The sequence below is a fragment of the Panthera tigris genome, chromosome D2 (genome assembly GCF_018350195.1).
Source record: "Panthera tigris isolate Pti1 chromosome D2, P.tigris_Pti1_mat1.1, whole genome shotgun sequence".
NCBI classification, from domain to species: domain Eukaryota; kingdom Metazoa; phylum Chordata; class Mammalia; order Carnivora; family Felidae; genus Panthera; species Panthera tigris.
Window position 1 is genome coordinate 52063822 of NC_056670.1, and position 12232 is coordinate 52076053.

The window sequence follows — 12232 nt, forward strand, 5'->3', positions numbered from 1 at the left end:
ACCTAACTGTGGAAAATAGTATTCTGAATGGATACAGTTTCTAGGCTAAGGACAAAAAGAACTGTACATAAATGTTATAATTTAGTTATCAAAAGTGTTCCTTACAGAGGTTTAGGTTAACAATCATGAAATTAGAAATAAGTAAATAAATATGTGTATGTATGTTAGAATCAATCAAATAAATTATGGGTGATGAAATCCAGTGTACTCATGGTTAGAGAAAAAAGTTTTAAAGGAAAAAGACTCAAATAAATTTTGTAGTACCAAATTTCAATCAGCAGTATTAATACAAACTCCTGACTGTGAATATATACAGATACAGAAATATAAATATGTGTATGTGTACGAGTAGCTACACTGCCCACTAAAAGCAATGACACCTCAGTCACAGTGAGTACATCTAGGGCCCAGATCTCGGTCCCTAAACATCATTTTCCAATAAGAGGAATCAAGTGGTTTACTCTAGAGCTAGGGCAAAGAAAATACAAGTTAAGCCTGAAACACCATATAATGTCAAAAGTAAAGATATTCTCTAAAAAAGATGGGGGCTCACCCAAAGGAGCTCCTAATGACCAAAGCTAGAACACTTTGAGTGATAAAATGACAGCAATGAATTTTAATCCACAGAATAAAATAAATACTGTGAGTCCGCATTGCTACAAACAAGTAAATAAACGAGACAGAAAAACTCTACCTCACAGAATTTCAATTAGTAATAAAGAAGGAAAGAGGGAAATAATCAGTAGGTGCAATAATAAATGCACAGACAAGATCTACCTACAAGTGGATGCTAAAAGGTTTGAGGTAAAAAAGGATTTGCATAGTCCCAAAGTATCTCCCTCAAGATATTTATTAACTACAAAGGTAAAGACACTATTTTCTTATTCTTGATAATTATACTATGATGATATATAAGGTAAGTGTATTATTTTTGCAACTTTTCTGTAAGTCTAAATTAGTTCAAAATTTAAAGTTTTTTTAAATTAATAAAAATATATCTGTATCCAGATATATCTGCACCTACCCACTCCCTCCTCAAAAAAAAAACTAATGCAGAAGGATTTCTACATTACATTAGAGAAGATGTTAGAGCCAGGATTCTATGCTACTAGAAGGCCAAAGCTAGAAAAAAACTAAATGTTTATTAAAGGTTTTCCTAAGATACGGACAAATAAGCACTGGTATATGCTACAACATAAACTCTGAAAACACTATACCAAGCAAAAGCAGACCAAAGAACACATACTGTATCATTATATTTATTTTTTAAATTTTTTATTAAAAAAATTTTTTTAATGTTTATTTATTTTTGAGAGAGAGACGGAGTGCAAGCTGGGGAGGGGCGGAGAGAGAGGGAGACACAGAACCTGAAGCAGGCTCCAGGCTCCAAGCTGTCAGCACAGAGCCCGACGCAGGGCTCAAACTCATGAACCACGAGATCATGACCTGAGCTGAAGCTGGACATTTAACTGACTGAGCCACCCAGACGCCCCAGTATCATTCTATTTACATGAAATATCCAGAATATGTAAATCCATAGAGACAAAAAGATGGTTGCTTGGGGCTGGAAAAAGAGGAAAATAGGGAGTCCCTGCTAAGGGATACAAGATTTCTTTCTGAGGTGATGAAAATGTTTAAAATTGTTTGTGGTGACAGCTGCACAGATCTTTGAATATAGTGAAAACCACCAAGTGGTATACTTTATTATTTTTTTTGTGTGTGTGACCCTACCACACTCCTGAATGGTGTACTTTAAGAGGATGAATTGTTCAGTATCAATAAAGCTGTTACAAATTATGTGTGTGTGTGTGTATGTATGTGTGGCATTCACATATTATATGCATATATATAAAACATTTACGTATATACACATGTGTATGTATATATATATAAAACATTACATACATTACTACAACCCCTGGCTTATTCATTACTCTAATATTCACAGAAAGATGTTTTCTATTTTGCTGAATCGTGATAATGTTAGTACTAGTTTGGCCTGCTGGTTTTAAGCACAAATATTCATTTTACCTTAAAAAAAAAAGTCTGTTTTAACCATGTATCTAACTGGCCAGATAGTCTTATCTATTCAGCTTTTAGGAATGGAATCTTCCCAGTGTGAGGGTCCCCATCTGCCTTATTTATATGACCTGACCTACAGGTAATATAAAATATATGTATATGTACATATATATACACACATACATACATATAATACATATATACATATATACACATATATACACATACGTACATATATAATAAGTATATGCATATAATGCCGTCTTCTTGCTTCTCAGTCTTCCTCGCACTGTTAAACTCATCATCTTCTTGAAAGACTGTACACTAATTTTTCTCCTTTCCTGCTCTCTTCTTGTTGGGCATCTGTAGAGACACCTCAAAGGCGGCAGAAGTGACCTGCTACATCTCTTACACGTGTCCACCTAGCTCAGGCCAACAGTTTTCACTTTCCTAGAAGCAAATTTAACATGCTCTTCTATACCCACCCACTCTCATCCCATCCTCTCGCCTAGGTTCCAGACAAAGGTGAATTTGGAGGCAGCAGAGCTGTCTGAATTAAACTTCTTAAGAGCTGTGGGAATTTTTATGTCTCTGTTAACCATGTACAGTTGCTGTAAGAATCAAATAAAATGATGTGATAATTCTTTAAAAACCATAAACAAGGCAGGGGGTAGTCCTGATCACACAATCATTTCTGTATCTTCACAGCAATTTATATACATACACACACACACACACACACACATATATATATACATATATGTGTATATATATGTGTGTGTGTGTATATATATATATTTTTCCCCTCCTCATTTCCACTACAACCAAAAACCTCCAGTATGACTAAAAACTAATAAGACTGATTTCCTCCAGTCACTTTATAGCAAGAGTCACAAATTTAAATGCTTAAAAGGCCAAAAAGGTAACATAAGTGAGCAAAGCAAGAGAAGTGGAATTGTGATGAGAAGGAATACTAGCCCCATCAGAGGAAGCAAATCTCAGCTCAGGCCAAGTGCTGCCAGGCAGCAATGGGGGCCCAAGTGTCACCAGGTCTCCTCATTTTCCCTAAAGGAATTGAACTCTCGGGATCTTTAAGTGTTGACACACATTTAAAAGACAACTGCAAAAATATGTGCATGCCACATCTCAGCCTACTGATCCAAAGACACCTGCTTTGCAGGTGAGGTGACCAGACTCTACAATAAAAACAACACAAAGTGAGAAGGTATTGACATTTTAGCACAAGGAAAGAAAAGGAACTGTACACTAGTAGAAGCCAATGTTGCTCAGAAATCAAAACTTACTAGAACAGGGATTTTGAAGCTACTTAATTTGATGTCTAGTAAAAAGAAGCCCATGCAAAGTAACCCATTCAAGATAACAAAGCCAGTCCGTGCCAAAGAGGGCTTGAACTCAAATCTTTTGACCACTAGACAGAGTGACTTTTCCACTACATCACGCTAGCTCCCAAGAGAACAGAATTATAGAGCAAATAAGACATTCTGTCACCGGATGGCAGGATGGAATACAAACTCCGAACCAGGAGTCAAGCTCACTGATCCTGACTGTCCTTCCCAGGACAGATTCTGAGCTTGCGAATGTCACCCTGGGACTCCATGATGCATGATATTCCCAACCTCTTCAGATGGTGGCTAATGATTTATACATGGTGATTTGTATTAGGCATCAGCAGAGCACACAAAAACAGAGTAGCCTAAGGGAAAAAGGGAAGATAGGAATTTTCACCAACTGAAGAAAGAAGGAAAAAAACAGCTAATGTTTCTCTTCATTTTCAAATAGACTTCTTCCATAAAAGCAAATCTTTAGACACAATTAAGAACAAAGGAAAGAAAGAAAAGAGAGGCCATAGGTCTTGTGTTTTTTTGTTTGTTTTGTCAAAGTCCTACAAAGAGTCCCTTTGAAAGTCTGTGGCTTTAACCATTTGCGGGATTATCTGTAAAATCATTTAATTCTCAAGCATTCAGAACCCTAGAATTCTAAAGCTGGATGGAAGATTGGAAGCCATGTAGGTCATCTCTCTCAATTCTGTAGACTTATTCTACAAATGTGTAGATTCACACTAAAACTCAGATCTATACTTTTCTGTTTAGGAAATCATTATAAGATCTTTTAAAAAGTTTAAAAAGCTATCTCCTGGGGCGCCTGGGTGGCTCAGTTGGTTAAGTGTCCAACTCTTGACTTCGGCTCAGGTTATGATCTCCTGATTGACGAGTTCCAGCCCAGCACTGGGCTCTGTGCTGACAGTGCAGAGCCTGCCTGGAATGCTCTCTTTCTCAAAAATATATAAAATAAACTTAAAAAGAAAAAGTTATTTCTCATGTGTTCTTTCTCAAGAAGCTACTGGAGGACATGTATCTCTTGAATGAAGGGACAAACCCAGACAGAACAAAATATGAGATCCAGGATATAGATCCAATAGAGAAGTAAAGAGAAATTCCAGGCAACCACTTTGCAGCAGACCTGGAGCAAAACAAGTCCAGACTACAGCTGGGGTGGGGAGGGCAAGTGTCCAGAAAAAATGTCTCTAAGAAAAAAATATGACACAACTATTTCGGTAAGATGGGGGAAGAAGGAAGGATAAGGAAAGAGTTACATCTTTACCTACTATAAAAGCAAGTCAACATGACAACTCCAAAAATTAAGAAATCAAGGAATAGCAGTATATTACTTGGAAATATTAAAATAAATTTCAAAATAAATAGCTTAAAGACTCAAATGTGCTTGCCTCTATGGAGCAGGAAGTAAGGATGGAGTAAGGGTAGGGAACTATTTTTTTTGCTATAAACCTTTTAGTACTATTTGACTCTTAAAACCCTCCCTGTATTACTTTGATATTAAAAATTAATGTTAGGGGCGCCTGGGTGGCTCAGTCAGTTAAGCGGCCGACTTCAGCTCAGGTCATGAGCTCGCGGTCCGTGAGCTCGAGCCCCGCGTCGGGCTCTGTGCTGACAGCTCAGAGCCTGGAGCCTGTTTCAGATTCTGTGTCTCCCTCTCTCTGACCCTCCCCCGTTCATGCTCTGTCTCTCTCTGTCTCAAAAATGAATAAATGTTAAAAATAATAATAATAATAAATAAATAAATAAAATAATTAATTTTAAAAATCAAGCATATATTAAATAAATTCATTTCAGTTTCCTTAAGGGGCAGCATGTTTGATTTCTAGTGAATATGTGATAAGTTATTTTTTCTTCCAAAAAAAAATTAAAGAGCACAAGTACTGAATTCAGAATCTCATTCCTTAAGAAAGTCAATTATGACTTAAGTTTGCCCCACAGCCATTTTCTTTTGCAGATAGAAGGGAAAAAAAATGATGAGTTGCAAGGTTCATTCTGTTAGTCACTGAATCGTTAGGTATTTTTTAACCAGTTATTATTGCAAGAATTTGGATCCTTGGGGCGCCTGGGTGGCTCGGTCGATTAAGCGTCCGACTTCGGCTCAGGTCATGATCTCACGGTCCGTGAGTTCGAGCCCCGCGTCTGGCTCTGTGCTGACAGCTCAGGGCCTGGAGCCTGTTTCAGATTCTGTGTCTCCCTCTCTCTCTGCCCCTCCCCTGTTCATGCTCTGTCTCTCTCTCTGTCTCAAAAATAAATAAATGTTAAAAAAAAATTTTTTTTAAATAAATAAATAAAAATAAAAAAGAATTTGGATCCTTTATGACAAAAAGCTCCACAATAAGCAGTATTATCATCTTCATAAACTTATCTTGACTGAGACTGTTGTTACACTACAAAAGAAACTACACTATTTAAAAAATTAAAACTGTTAAGAGCACCAACTGACTTATAAACACTGACATGTATTAGATGAGCAATCAAAAGAATATTCTTTATTATACATCATTTCACAAAACAATTAAATGATCTCTACTGTCAGAAACTCAATTATACTAGTATCATGACCTTAACTGATTACAAGAAACTGCCTATTTTCGAAGCCACGACACAACTAAGAACAAGGTGAAATTCCTTTTGTGGTTCCAAAAGAAATTAGAGTTTTTAAAAACAAAGTCTCAGATTCATGGAGGTAGTAGAAAATTTAAAGATGATCAGGCCCAGCACCCACAACTAACAGCAAAACCAAGACTAGAATCCAAAAACAAAGGGAAGAAATAACAACCAACACCACAGAAATATAAAGGATTTAGAAAGAATTCCATGAAAAATTACATGCCAACAAATCTGACAACCTAGAAGAAACAGACAGATTCCTAAAAACATACAACCTTCCAAAACTGAATCAGAAAGAAATAGAAAATCTGAACAGACCAGTTACTAGTGATCAATCTGAACCAGTAATCAAAAGACTCCCAGCAAACAAAAGTCCAGGACCAGATGGATTCACAGGTGAATTCTACCAAACATTTAAAGAAGGGGCACCTGGGTGGCTCAGTTGGTTGAGTGACTCTTGATTTTGGCTCAGGTCATGATATCACAGTTTGTGAGATCAAGCCCTACATTGGGCTCTGCTCTGACAGCAGGGAGCCTCCTTGAGGTTCTCCCTCCGTCTCGGTCCTTCCCCCAGTCGTATATGTGCACTAAATAAACTTAAAAATAAAATAAAAAGGTTAGTACCTATTCTCCTCAAACTATTCCAAAGAATAGAAGAGAAAGAAAAGCCTCAAAATACATTCTATGAAGCCAGAGGTTACCCTGATACCAAACCCAAAGACACTACAAAAAAAAAAAAAAAAGCAACTTACAGGCCAATATCCCTGATGTATACAGATGAAAAATCTTCAACAAAATTTTAGCAAATTGCTTTCAACAATACATTAAAAGGATCATTCACCATGATCAAGTGGGATTTATTCCAGGAATGCAAGGATGGTTTGATATTTGCAAATCAATCACCATGATACACATCAACAAAGCAAAGAATAAAAACCATACAATCACCGCAATCAACAGATGCAGAAAAAGCATTTGACAAAGATCCAACACCTGTTTATGATAAAAACTCTCAACAAAGTGGGTTTAGCAGGAATATACATCAACATAATAAAGGTCATATATGAAAAACCCACAGTTAACATCATACACAATGGTGAAAAACTGAAAGCGTTTCTTCTAAGGGCAGGAACAAGACTAAGGTGTCCACTCTTGCCTCTTTTATCCAACATAGTACTGGAAGACCTAGCCACAGCAACATTAATAATGAAATAACAAAGAGAAACAATCCATAAATTCAATGATGCAGTCCCTATGAAAATATCAATGGTATTTTTCACAGAATCAGAACAAATAATATTAAAATTTGTATGGAAGCACAAAAGACCCCAAACAGCCAAAGCAATCTTGAGAAAGAAGAACAAAGCTGGGGTTATCACAATTCTGGATTTTAAGATATACTACAAAGCTACTGTAATCCAAATAGCATGGTACCAGCACAAAACAGACACACAGATCAATGGAACAGAATAGAGAGCCCAGAAATAAACCCATGCTTATGTGGTCAAGTAATCTATAACAAAGGAAGCAAGAATATACAGTGGGGAAAAGACAGCCTCTACAACAAATAGTGTTCAGAAAACTGGACAGCTACATGCAAAAGAATGAAAGTGGGCTACATTCTTACACCATACACAAAAATAAACTCGAAATAGGTTAAGAACCTAAATGTGAGACCTGAAACCATAAAACTCCTACAAGAAAACGTAGGCAGTAATCTCTTGAACATCAGCCTCAGCAATATTTTTCTAGATATGTCTCCTCAAGCAAGGGACATAAAAGCAAAAATAAACTATTGGGATTATGCCAAAATAAAAAGCTTTTGCACAGCAAAGGAAACCATCAACAAAATGAAAAGGTAACCTGCTGAAACTTACATTTGTAAGTGATATGTCCAATAAAGAGTTATTATCCAAAATGTATAAAGAACTTAAACAACTCAACACCCCAAAAATAATCAATTTAAAAATGGGCAGAGACCTAAACAGACATTTTTCCAAAGGAGACGTATAGATGAAAAGATACTCAACATTATTAACCATGAGGGAAATGCAAATCCAAACTACACTGAGATAGGACCTCACACCTGTCAGAATGGCTAGAATCAAACAGAAATAAGTGTTGGCAAAGATGTGGAGAAAAAGGAACCCTCATGCACTGTTGGTGGGAATGTAAACTGGTGCAGCCACTGTGGAAAACAATATGGAAGTTCCTCAAAAAATTAAAAATAGAGGGGCGCCTGGGTGGCTCAGTCAGTTAAGTGTCCAACTTCAACTCAGGTCATGATCTCATGGTACATGAGTTCCAGCCAGCATCAGGCTCTCTGCTGTCCACACTGAGTCCACTTCAGATCCTCTACCCCCACCCTCTGTCCTTCCCCCATTCATGCGTGTGATCTCTCTCAAAAATAAATAAACATTAAAAAAAAAATAAAAATAGAAATACTATATGATCCAGTAATTCCACTACTGGGTAGTTACCCAAAGAAAATGGTAAGTACCCCCCCCCCAAAAAAAAAAGATATACATACCCGATGCTCATTGCAGCATTATTTATAATATCCAAGATACAGAAATGACCAAAATATCCACTGATAGATGAATGGATAAAGAAGACGTGGTGTGTATATACACGTGGAATATAACAGAATATTACTTGGCCATAGAAAAGAATGAGATCTTGCCATATGCAACAACATGGATTGACCTAGAGGATATTATGCTAAGTGAAATAAGTAGAGAAAGACAAATACCACATGATTTCATTTATATGTGGAATCCAAAAAAAAAAAAAAAAAAAAAAAAAACCCCACAAAGAAACGAACAGCAGAATCAGACCCATAAATACACAGAACTGATGCATGCCAGAAGGGAAGCATGCTGGGGGATGGGCAAAATGGGTGAAGGAGAGCAGGGAATACAGACTTCGAGCTGTGGAATGATTTTTTTGATTCAAGGGAATGAAAGGTACAGCATAGGGAGTATACTCAATGGTATAGCGTTGCATGGTGACAGATGGTAGCTACACTTGTGGTCAGCACAGCATAAAGTATAGATCTGTCCAATCACTATGTTGCACAACTGAAACTAATGTAACATTGTATGTCAACTATACCTAAAAAAACAGATGTGAATAATCAAATGTTAAATTATGCTTATTATACTCTGTAAAAACATCGATAACAAATTTCAAAAGTTTACCTCAAACATTTAAAAAATGTAGAACATACAACGAATAACTTTTACAGGACAAGGTCTCACTTATGTGAAATGCTTTATTTCTTTATAATGGCAGGCATAAGCTTCTGTTTTACTCTAGAGCTGACTAGATTCTTCAATTCTATAAAATTAACCATCAGGATTTTAAATGCACTCAATTCCAAGTGGCTTTAAGACAAATAAACATTTGCTTTACTTATCTGATCATCTGTCTTCCCCACTAGAAGGATGGGTATTTTTGTCTCTATTGCTTATTGTTATATCCACAACACCTAAAATAATTCTGGCACATACTGGTTATACTAATTTTTACTTTTGATTTATAATTCATGAAAAATAAAGGAGGATTAAAAGCAGATCTTGTGGGGCGCCTGGGTGGCTCGGTGGGTTAAGCGTCCGACTTCAGCTCAGGTCACGATCTCGCAGTCCGTGGGTTCGTGCCCCGCGTCGGGCTCTGGGCTGATGGCTCAGAGCCTGGAGCCTGCTTCCGATTCTGTGTCTCCCTCTCTCTCTGCCCCTCCCCCGTTCATGCTCTGTCTCTCTCTGTCTCAAAAATAAATAAACGTAAAAAAAAAAAAAAAAAAAATTAAAAGCAGATCTTGTAACACCAACCTGCAAAACTGGTATTAACCCCACAACACCTTTACTATTTAAGCCTCTTTCCTCTAGCCTTTCACTGGGACCAAACTTCCTCAATTAAAAATCTATTCCTAATAAAACACAAATAAAATGATAACTAATGCTAATAGAACAGTAATAGAACTAACTATGGTGGAATTTCTAAAACATTAAATAAAAATGATTCATCTCTGCGAAAACAAAAACAAGTCTAGAATCCAGTGGACTTCAGCCTTTGTGTGTAGAGTTATTTTCCACAGCACTGTCCTGTCCCTTACGTCCTATGCCTTTTCAAACCACCTTAGTTCCTATGAATAACTCAGAAACACAAGAAATCTTGGAAATACACTCCAACCTCTAATTTCTTTATAATAAGAAAACACACAAATACTATTTACTGGCTACACTGACATTTAGAACAAGGAAATGGCAAACTAAGCAAAAACTAAATCGAGTTTATGATTAGGGATCCCCACTTCCAGGAGCCCATGTCCCTGGACAAATTCATCCAACAAACACTAAACTCGTACTATATGCCAGACACTGTCCCAAGTGCCAGGGATACCATTATAGGGAATCTTTGCTTCTTCAGAGCTCCTGGCTCCAAATATAACTCTACATATCCTAAAATAGCCTGTAAAGTTGGGCAAAGGATCACCATGTTAACTGAACTGGAACCCATTCTCCCTACTAGACCCTGGGAGCATTCCTAAAAATCCAGACATTTTTTTAGCTGCTGGTGTTAACAGCATAGAGAAAAATGGCAAGGGTTAGAAATAGAAGGATTCTTTCTTCAAATAAGGAAACTGAGGCCCAGAAGTGTAAAGATCACCTACCTTTTAAAATTCTTTATAAGCAACTACCCTTTTAAATCAAGACCTCCTTGAACAAATCTTTATTTTTCCAATGTTACCCTCTTCACCTGTATCTGCACTTTTTCCACCCCTCCCTTAGGCATTATTCTCCTACACAAGCTTCTTCTCTCAGCCACCAATACCAATTCCCTATTTCTGCTACCACACTTCTGTTCAAGTCTGCTCTTCCCAACTACTATCTAAATTCTCCAAATTCAATATGTTTTTTCCAAAGTCACCCTGTAGGGTCCCATGAAACTTGGCTTCTAGTCCCTCCCCTTTATTTGCAGGTTACCAGTGAAATGGTCTGGTGTTTTCCCAAGGCCCTAGTCTGCTTAAAACCTCTTTGGCTGGACACTTCTAACCATTCTGCTTCTGGTATCTTCTGCCTCTGTAACCTCCAGCCTCTCCAACTGTTTCCTCATCCCTAAACGTCAGCATTCCTTAGGATGTAGCTTGGGCCCTCTGTATCTCTACACAGATCTTTCCTATATACCCATCTGTGTCAGTGTCTTCAACCATCATCTCTACAAAGAACTATCAGATGTAGGAAATCAGCTCAGACCTTCTTAGGAAGGTCCAATCATATTTCAAATATTTCAAACCTCTCCTTCACTATTCAGCAATAGCTCCGGACTCAATATCTGCCAACTCACCATATACCATGTTTATCCCTTCCAAAACCATCTCCTTGTCCTGACTCCCCCATCTCTACTACAGATACCAAGCTACCTCTAGGGAGGGAGATAATATAATAGCCAACCCTGTGATTCTTGACTGAGCCCATCTGGCTTCTGGCTAGGCCACTTATTAGCAGTGTATCCTTGAGCAAGTTAACCTCTTTGAGCCTCAATATCCGTATTTGAAAAAAAGAAAAGAACCACAATACCTCTCTCACAGAACTACTGTGGCCATTAAACATATGGGAAGCTCCAAATAGAAGGCGAAACACATAAGAGGCACTCAATAAATATTAGCTACTAAATCTTCCATGGTTCACATTAACAGCAGCATTGAGAGTTTCACAACTAAGCCTACTTAGCTTCCACCGCAGCTTAGTCTTGTTCTAGGCTCTGGACCTATTTCTTATCCTTAAACAGGAAATTTAAGTCACTCCAGTTCAGGACTTATCAACCTGGTTCTGATCTTCAAACTGAACTCTTTCCTTAACTACCAATCTACAACCTAGATCACCATTTTGGTCCTGGGTATTTAAGGACTACTCAGTCTTGTCCACTGCCCTGAGGGGCTCTGAGTCACCTAACTCCCTGATGATTAACAGCTAGCTCTGAAATGCTAACCCCACCACTGCAGCTGAACAACCTGTCCTCTTGGCATGCCTTTAGAACACCAGCCACCCACCATGCAGTATCAACATTTCACCTAACTGGACTTCTTCCCACTGCCTGGAGGTGAATGTCTCCTGCAAGAGCTTCCCTCCCCTGGTGGCCCCTCCTACTCAAGCCTCATCTCAGCACTAATCTCAAAGTCATTCAGGCCCAACACCTTAGGCCTCTTGGGTTCCTCCGTTTCCCCCATACCCAATCAAAGC

The 12232-nt window shown here is 37.8% G+C and overlaps 1 protein-coding gene across 7 annotated transcripts in view; it reads right to left on the reverse strand.

The window, feature by feature from the left end:
* IDE (insulin degrading enzyme) overlaps nt 1-12232 on the reverse strand; it is a 194136-nt gene that overhangs the window by 91492 nt on the left and 90412 nt on the right. The gene's annotated exons all lie outside the window — the stretch shown is intronic.